This window comes from Octopus sinensis, linkage group LG19 (genome assembly GCF_006345805.1).
Source record: "Octopus sinensis linkage group LG19, ASM634580v1, whole genome shotgun sequence".
Classification (NCBI taxonomy): domain Eukaryota; kingdom Metazoa; phylum Mollusca; class Cephalopoda; order Octopoda; family Octopodidae; genus Octopus; species Octopus sinensis.
In genome coordinates this window covers 45,885,423-45,891,914 of record NC_043015.1, presented here as the reverse complement: position 1 = coordinate 45,891,914, position 6,492 = coordinate 45,885,423, and the positions used below count along the sequence as shown (strand labels likewise).

Below are 6,492 nucleotides of genomic sequence, written 5' to 3'. Positions count from 1 at the left end.
ATTTTTTTGTGAAAAGAAAAAAAAAAGAAATAAATAAATAAGTGCAAAACCAAAAAGGCTCGCAAAAAACCCACACACACACATACAAGTACGCATGCGCGCGCAAACACACAGACACATTTACACACACACACACAAACGGAAACCTCTACGCACACATACATTCTCACGAAAGCTGTACACACCCCATGACATATATATATATTTCACATCGTGGCCATTCATGCGTACAGTATCTTTATTTTCTTTATTCACCTCGCAGTCGCCATCTAGACCATACACCCTGGTACACACACACACACACACACACGCATACAAATACACACACACACACAACACACACAACACCACACACACACACACCACACACACACACAAACTGAGCAAAACTGTGTCCGTATAGCTGCTTGGCTGGCTGAAACAAGAGACCTGTTTATATTCATAGCTACATATTTACCATACCTAATACAAAACACCAAAAAAGAAAAAAAAAGAAGAAAAGATTGTATTTGTAACTCTAAACGCATGCGCAAACATGATGCATGCATACATAAATTTCTGCATCATATGTATGGTTTTTTCTCTTCCCTCCCCCTCTCTTCCTCTTTGACTCCCTATATATATATATATATATATATATATATATATATATGTATATATATAATATATATATGACCCCTATATACCCCTATATATGGGTAGTCAAAGGAGTGGCTGAGTGGTAAGTGGCTTGCACACCAGCCACATGGTTCAGGGTTCAGACCCACTGCGTGGAACTTTGGGCAAGTGTTTTCTACTATAGCTTTGGGCCAACCAAAGCCAGTCGTTTAGACCATGCCTGGACCAATCTTGGTCGAAACATATCTAAGTTATATATATATATATATATATTATATATAAACTTAGATATGTTCGACAAAGATATATATATATATATATATATATATATATATATATAATATATATATATATATATATATTTCTATATATATATATTAGAAATTCAATATTCTAATATATATATATAGAAATTCAATATTTCTAATATATATATATTAGAAATTCAATATTTCTAATATATATATATTAGAAATATTGAATAAGCGGTGGTCGAGCGATATAGTGGTCGTATACCGTCAACTCAATGTGACAGTCCTGTAAGGGAATTACACCACTGCCATTTAGCCCTAGGAAACATCGACGTCTCCTGTCGGCTTTGACACATTTTCTGTGTCCTTATATTTGCAAAGGGGAGGCAATCACCCCCGCCAGCTGGGACTAAGCACCTGAAGACATATGTTTCTGAGTCTATTGCTCGGCATCAGTTCAGGGTAGCTTGTCTCGCTCGCTGAGATGACTGCAACCCCTTATATGATATATAATATATCATATTATCAGTAAAATTTATTTACTGATCACCGAAATTAGATATATTGAATTATACTATATATATATATATATATATATATATATATATATATATGTAGGTCCCGGGTTGAGTCGGGGTTAACCACAGTAAATAAGGTATCAATACATAGCAGAGTAAATTATTTATTTTATAGAAGGAGCTTCTACAGGACTAGAACTGTTTCATTCAAAAGAAATCATCAGGAGCTTCCTGATGATTTCTTTTGAATGAACAGTTCTAGTCTGTAGAAGCTCTTCTATAAAAATATATATATATAATATATATATATATATATATAACATAGTAAAAAGGCGATAAAATAGATTATTGCCGGTGATCTAGCACAAAAGACATTTTAGCCATTAGGCTATATGTTATTCATATATAAGTACATTAAAGGCTTCTAAAAGAAGAAGTGAGTACTAGATACACAAAAATTGGATAAATTCAGTGAAATGAAAATTAAAAAGTTAGAGAATGCAAGTCAGTAGAGTCGCACATGCTTCTATTGATATGTACTTCTGGGATAACAGGCTGCTTACTGAAGAGTCTAGCCTTAGCAGATAAATTATATTTACTGCTGAAAAAGACGAAACTGCAGTATAAGATGAACCGAGTTTGTAAACGTTTTTAATTTTCATTTCACTGAATTTATCCAATTTTTGTGTATCTGGTACTCACTTCTTCTTTAGAAGCCTTTAATGTACTTATATATATATATATATATATATATATATATATTATATATATAATATATATAATATATATTATATATATATATGTATGTATTTATTATGAAAGAAGCCTGTCGTATATCAGTCATAACATGTCCGTTCTTTGTTTTTTAATTATATATCTCACCGCTCAAAGGTTAACCACTTCCAGCTATCTTTAATAAGCAGCTTCAACACTACCTTTTTTCATTAGTTACACTTCGAACCAGAGTTTTAGTGGTAAACCAAACAGAGCACTTATGGTACACACCTAATATTTACGCGCGTGCGCGTGTTTGCGTGCGAGCTTGTATTATCGGCCTTGTATAGGTTTACTGTATATCATACATATTACTGGATGAAATCTACATACAGGTTTATTATTGTTCTTTCACATCAGGTCAGATCTGAAGTCGCTGATGTATACAATGAGAAGACATTCCAGTCGTGTCAATATCGTCTTTATTTGTTCATGTATTTGTTTATTTAGTTATTTATTAATTTATTTTAGTTTCTCAGTATTTGTATACTGAGGATTCATTTTTATCAAGCGCGGGGTTGGGATTTGAAGGAGACATTGCTGCTATTTTTAGCTAAACGTGTCGGTTGGTCTGAATACAGTTGCAATATAAAGGTCGGCGCCCTTTTATTGTAATATAACACATTGTATTAAAGCTATACTAGCTGACCCAGTGCCGTCAAAAATGGCCGCTAATTGTAGTATTTTAGAGTTGATACGCTGTTTGATTTTCTTTCCATTGCACACACACACACACACACACACACACATTCACATACCTCCCTTTTACATACACACACACACATATACTCACGCAGAGTTGAAACGCTCCCACTACCAGTTTGTCATCACCCCTTCCTTCCTTATTCATATAGCATCCCTTCCTTTCTCATTCTTATGGTATGACGGAGAGAGCGCACACGCACACATATATTGTCTCTCTTTCTCTTTCTCTCTTTCCTTCTCTCTCTCTCTCTCTTTCACACACACATACATACACACACGCGCGCGCATTGTAGGCTCGTTCTAACGTGTATTGAGTTCTTTCTTATAGCCTATACTAAGCTATACTAATCGTTACACTGCCGACACCCAGTTGCTCCAAAATTTGTGTTCAAAACTACATTTCTGGAAAACGTAGATAACAATAAAAATTTCATCCTCTTGAGTGTTCCTGGTTTTGTGTTCAGAAGTATATTCGTGGAAAATACCGAGATATGAATAAATATTCTCCATTTTCAAGCGACTGCGTCAGCCGGGTTTCCAGACCGGATCGGCTGCTTAGAAGGAAATCGTAGTAACCATGACACTTCTGACGCTCCACTGCTCTAAGCTTTTTTGTCCAAAGCTCTGTTTCTGGAAAACACACGAGGTAAATATAAAAATTGCATTCTTTCGAAACAACTGCGTCGGCTGGTAGTCGAACTCGGATCGACGGATCTTTTCGGTTTGAACGGCAGTTTTTTAAAAATAATTTCCACGTAACTAAACACTTTTAAACTTCGTATACTGGTAGAATGTGTTTATAAAACATCTTTTTCTCTTGGCTTTATTGAGAAAATTCTATATTTTGTAAGATATTTGTTGTTCTTTTTCTTCAAATTCTGCAATTTCAACCGATCAATGACGTCTATTGAGGTAAAAAAAACATTCTTGCCGTATGAATATGTCCCTCGTTTAAGAAACAGATTGGGTTTATTTACATTTCTGAAGAAAAAAAGATACCCTTCCCCGCACCCCTAACCCTAACCCTAAAACAGATTGAAATGCAATAGATTGATACTAGGGTCATAATTATGGGTGACAATTTTATATGACACCGCTAGAAAAAACTGCCGTTCAAACCGAAAAGATCCGGATCGACTGCTTGGAAGGTAATCATGGCGAATATCCGACCATCGACGCTCTGTTGCACCAGCGTTTTCGTTCAAAACATTATTTCTGGAAAACATTGAGGAAAAAAAAAAAAAATTTCCATTCTTTCGAAGAAACTGCGTCACCCGGAAACCGAAACCGAATCGATTACTTGGGAAGCAATCATGCCGATCGTTAAACCATGGGTACCTGGCTACCGAAAATTTTGTGTTAAAGCGTATATTTCTGGAAAATACTGAGATAAAAATTAAAAAAAAAAAACATTTCTTTAAGCGACTGCGTCGGCCGGGAGTCGAACCCGGCTCGACTGCTTGGAAGGCAACCATGCTGACCGTTACACCACCGACGCCTTGCTGCTTTTCACTTTGTGTGGAGAAGTAAGTTTCTTTAAAACAGTTAAAAATAGAGAGCACTATCTGACTGCGTCAGCCGGGAGTCAATCGTAGATCGATTGCTGAGAAGGCAACCATGGCGATCGTTACATTACCGATGGCTGGAAGCTTCTAGCTTTGTGTCTAAAAGTATATCCCTAGAGAAGAGTGAGATAAAAATAAAAATATCACCGTTCTGTTACAAACCCGTTGGCCGGGTGTCGAACCCCGATCTATGGCTTTGAAGGCAACCATACAGAACGTTACACTACCAATGCTTTGCCTATTCTTCCGATTGTGTTCGGAAGTATACGCCTTGAAAATACTACGATAAAAATAAAAAACACAATTTTTTTTTTATGTGCCCGTGTCCGCCGGGAGTTGACCCGATCGGCTGTTTGAAAGGTATTCCATGCTGCCTGTTATACCACCGACACTTGGCTGTACTTTCTCTACCATTCAGAAGTGTATTTCTGGAAAATACTGACATGAAATAATAATTAACAAAAAAAAAAACAAAAAAACTTCTCATTGGGAATTACACACTTTTGTTGCGTCGGCTGGGAATCGAACCCGGATCGACTGCTTGCAAGGTAAACATACTGACAGTTACACCACCGATGCCCGGTTAGTCCGAGATTTCTTTTAAGAAGTATATTTCTTGGAAGCACTAAAATAAAAATGAAAACACTCCATATTTCAAATAACTGCGCCCGCTGGGAGTCGAACCCGGGTCGACTGCATAGAAGACCCTTACTGACCCTTACACCATTCACACCTGGCTATTTCAACTTTTGCTTTCAGAAGTATTTTGCTGGAAAACCATGGAGATGAAAAAAATCTAAATGCTACCCTTCACCCCCAACAGTGTCGGACGTAGGTCGAATCTCGATGGGCAGTTTGGAAGGCCATCATGCTGACCGTTACATGACCGGCGCTGTACAATTCTCACCTTTGCGTTCAGAAGTATATTCCAGGAAAACACTGAGATAAAAATAAAAACTCCACGTCCGCTGCAACTACTTTGGCCGGGAGTCGAGCCTAAGTGGGATGCATGGAAAGCAACCATGCTGACCGTTACAACACAAACGCCTAGCTGTGCCCAGCCTTGTATTGAGAAGTATATTCCTTGAAAGTACTGAATTAAAACTAAATCAAATCTCTCTATTTGAATAATATGTTGCATCAGTCTCTGTTGTCTTATAGTATACTCCTTCTCGGTGGGGAGGCGCAATGGCCCAGTGGTTAGGACAGCGGACTCGCGGTCATAGGATCGCGGCTTCGATTCTCAGACCGGGCGTTGTGAGTGTTTATTGAGCGAAAACACCTAAAGTTCCACGAGGCTCCGGCAGGGGATGGTGGTGATCCCTGCTGTACTCTTTCACCACAACTTTCTCTCACTCTTACTTCCTGTTTCTGTTGTACCTGTATTTTCAAAGGGCCGGCCTTGTCACTCTCTGTGTCACGCTGAATATCCCCGAGAACTACGTTAAGGGTACACGTGTCTGTGGAGTGCTCAGCCACTTACACGTTAATTTCACGAGCAGGCTGTTCCGTTGATTCGGATCAACCGGAACCCTCGTCGTCGTAACCGACGGAGTGCTTCCATTCCATTCCACTCCTTCTCGGTAACCTCGTAAAGCCAGAATATGTTAAGCTAAAAAGCCCTGAAATAAAAATATTCCTTTTTCAAGTGACTGCATCAGCTGAAAATCGAACCAGGATCGACTGCTTAGAAGGCGACCTCGCTGGCCGTTATACCACCGATGCTTGTCTGTGGGCTACTTTATGCTGAGAAGTAGAGTTCTTGAAAACACGTAAATAAAAAAATATTTCTTTTCCAAGTGACTGTGTCGACCGGGATTCGAACCTGGATCGACTGCTTGGAAGGTAGCCATGCTGACCGTTACAATACCGGCCACCTGTTTGTGCCTAGCCTTGCATTGAGAAGTTTATTTCTTGAAAGTACTGAATTTAAACTAAAATTATTCAATTTTCATGTGATTGTGTCGGCCGGTAGCCGACCGGATCGACTGCTTCGAAGGTAGCTATGCTGACAGTTACACCACCGACGCCTGACCTTTTCCAAGTTTGTGTTGAAAGCTG

At 38.4% G+C, this 6,492-nt stretch overlaps 1 non-coding gene across 1 annotated transcript; it reads right to left on the bottom strand.

The window, feature by feature from the left end:
• Nucleotides 1-4,292: 4,292 nt before the first annotated feature.
• Trnag-ucc lies at nucleotides 4,293-4,364 on the bottom strand. Its single transcript has one exon. It is a non-coding gene; the product is annotated as a tRNA-Gly (tRNA).
• Nucleotides 4,365-6,492: the final 2,128 nt, after the last annotated feature.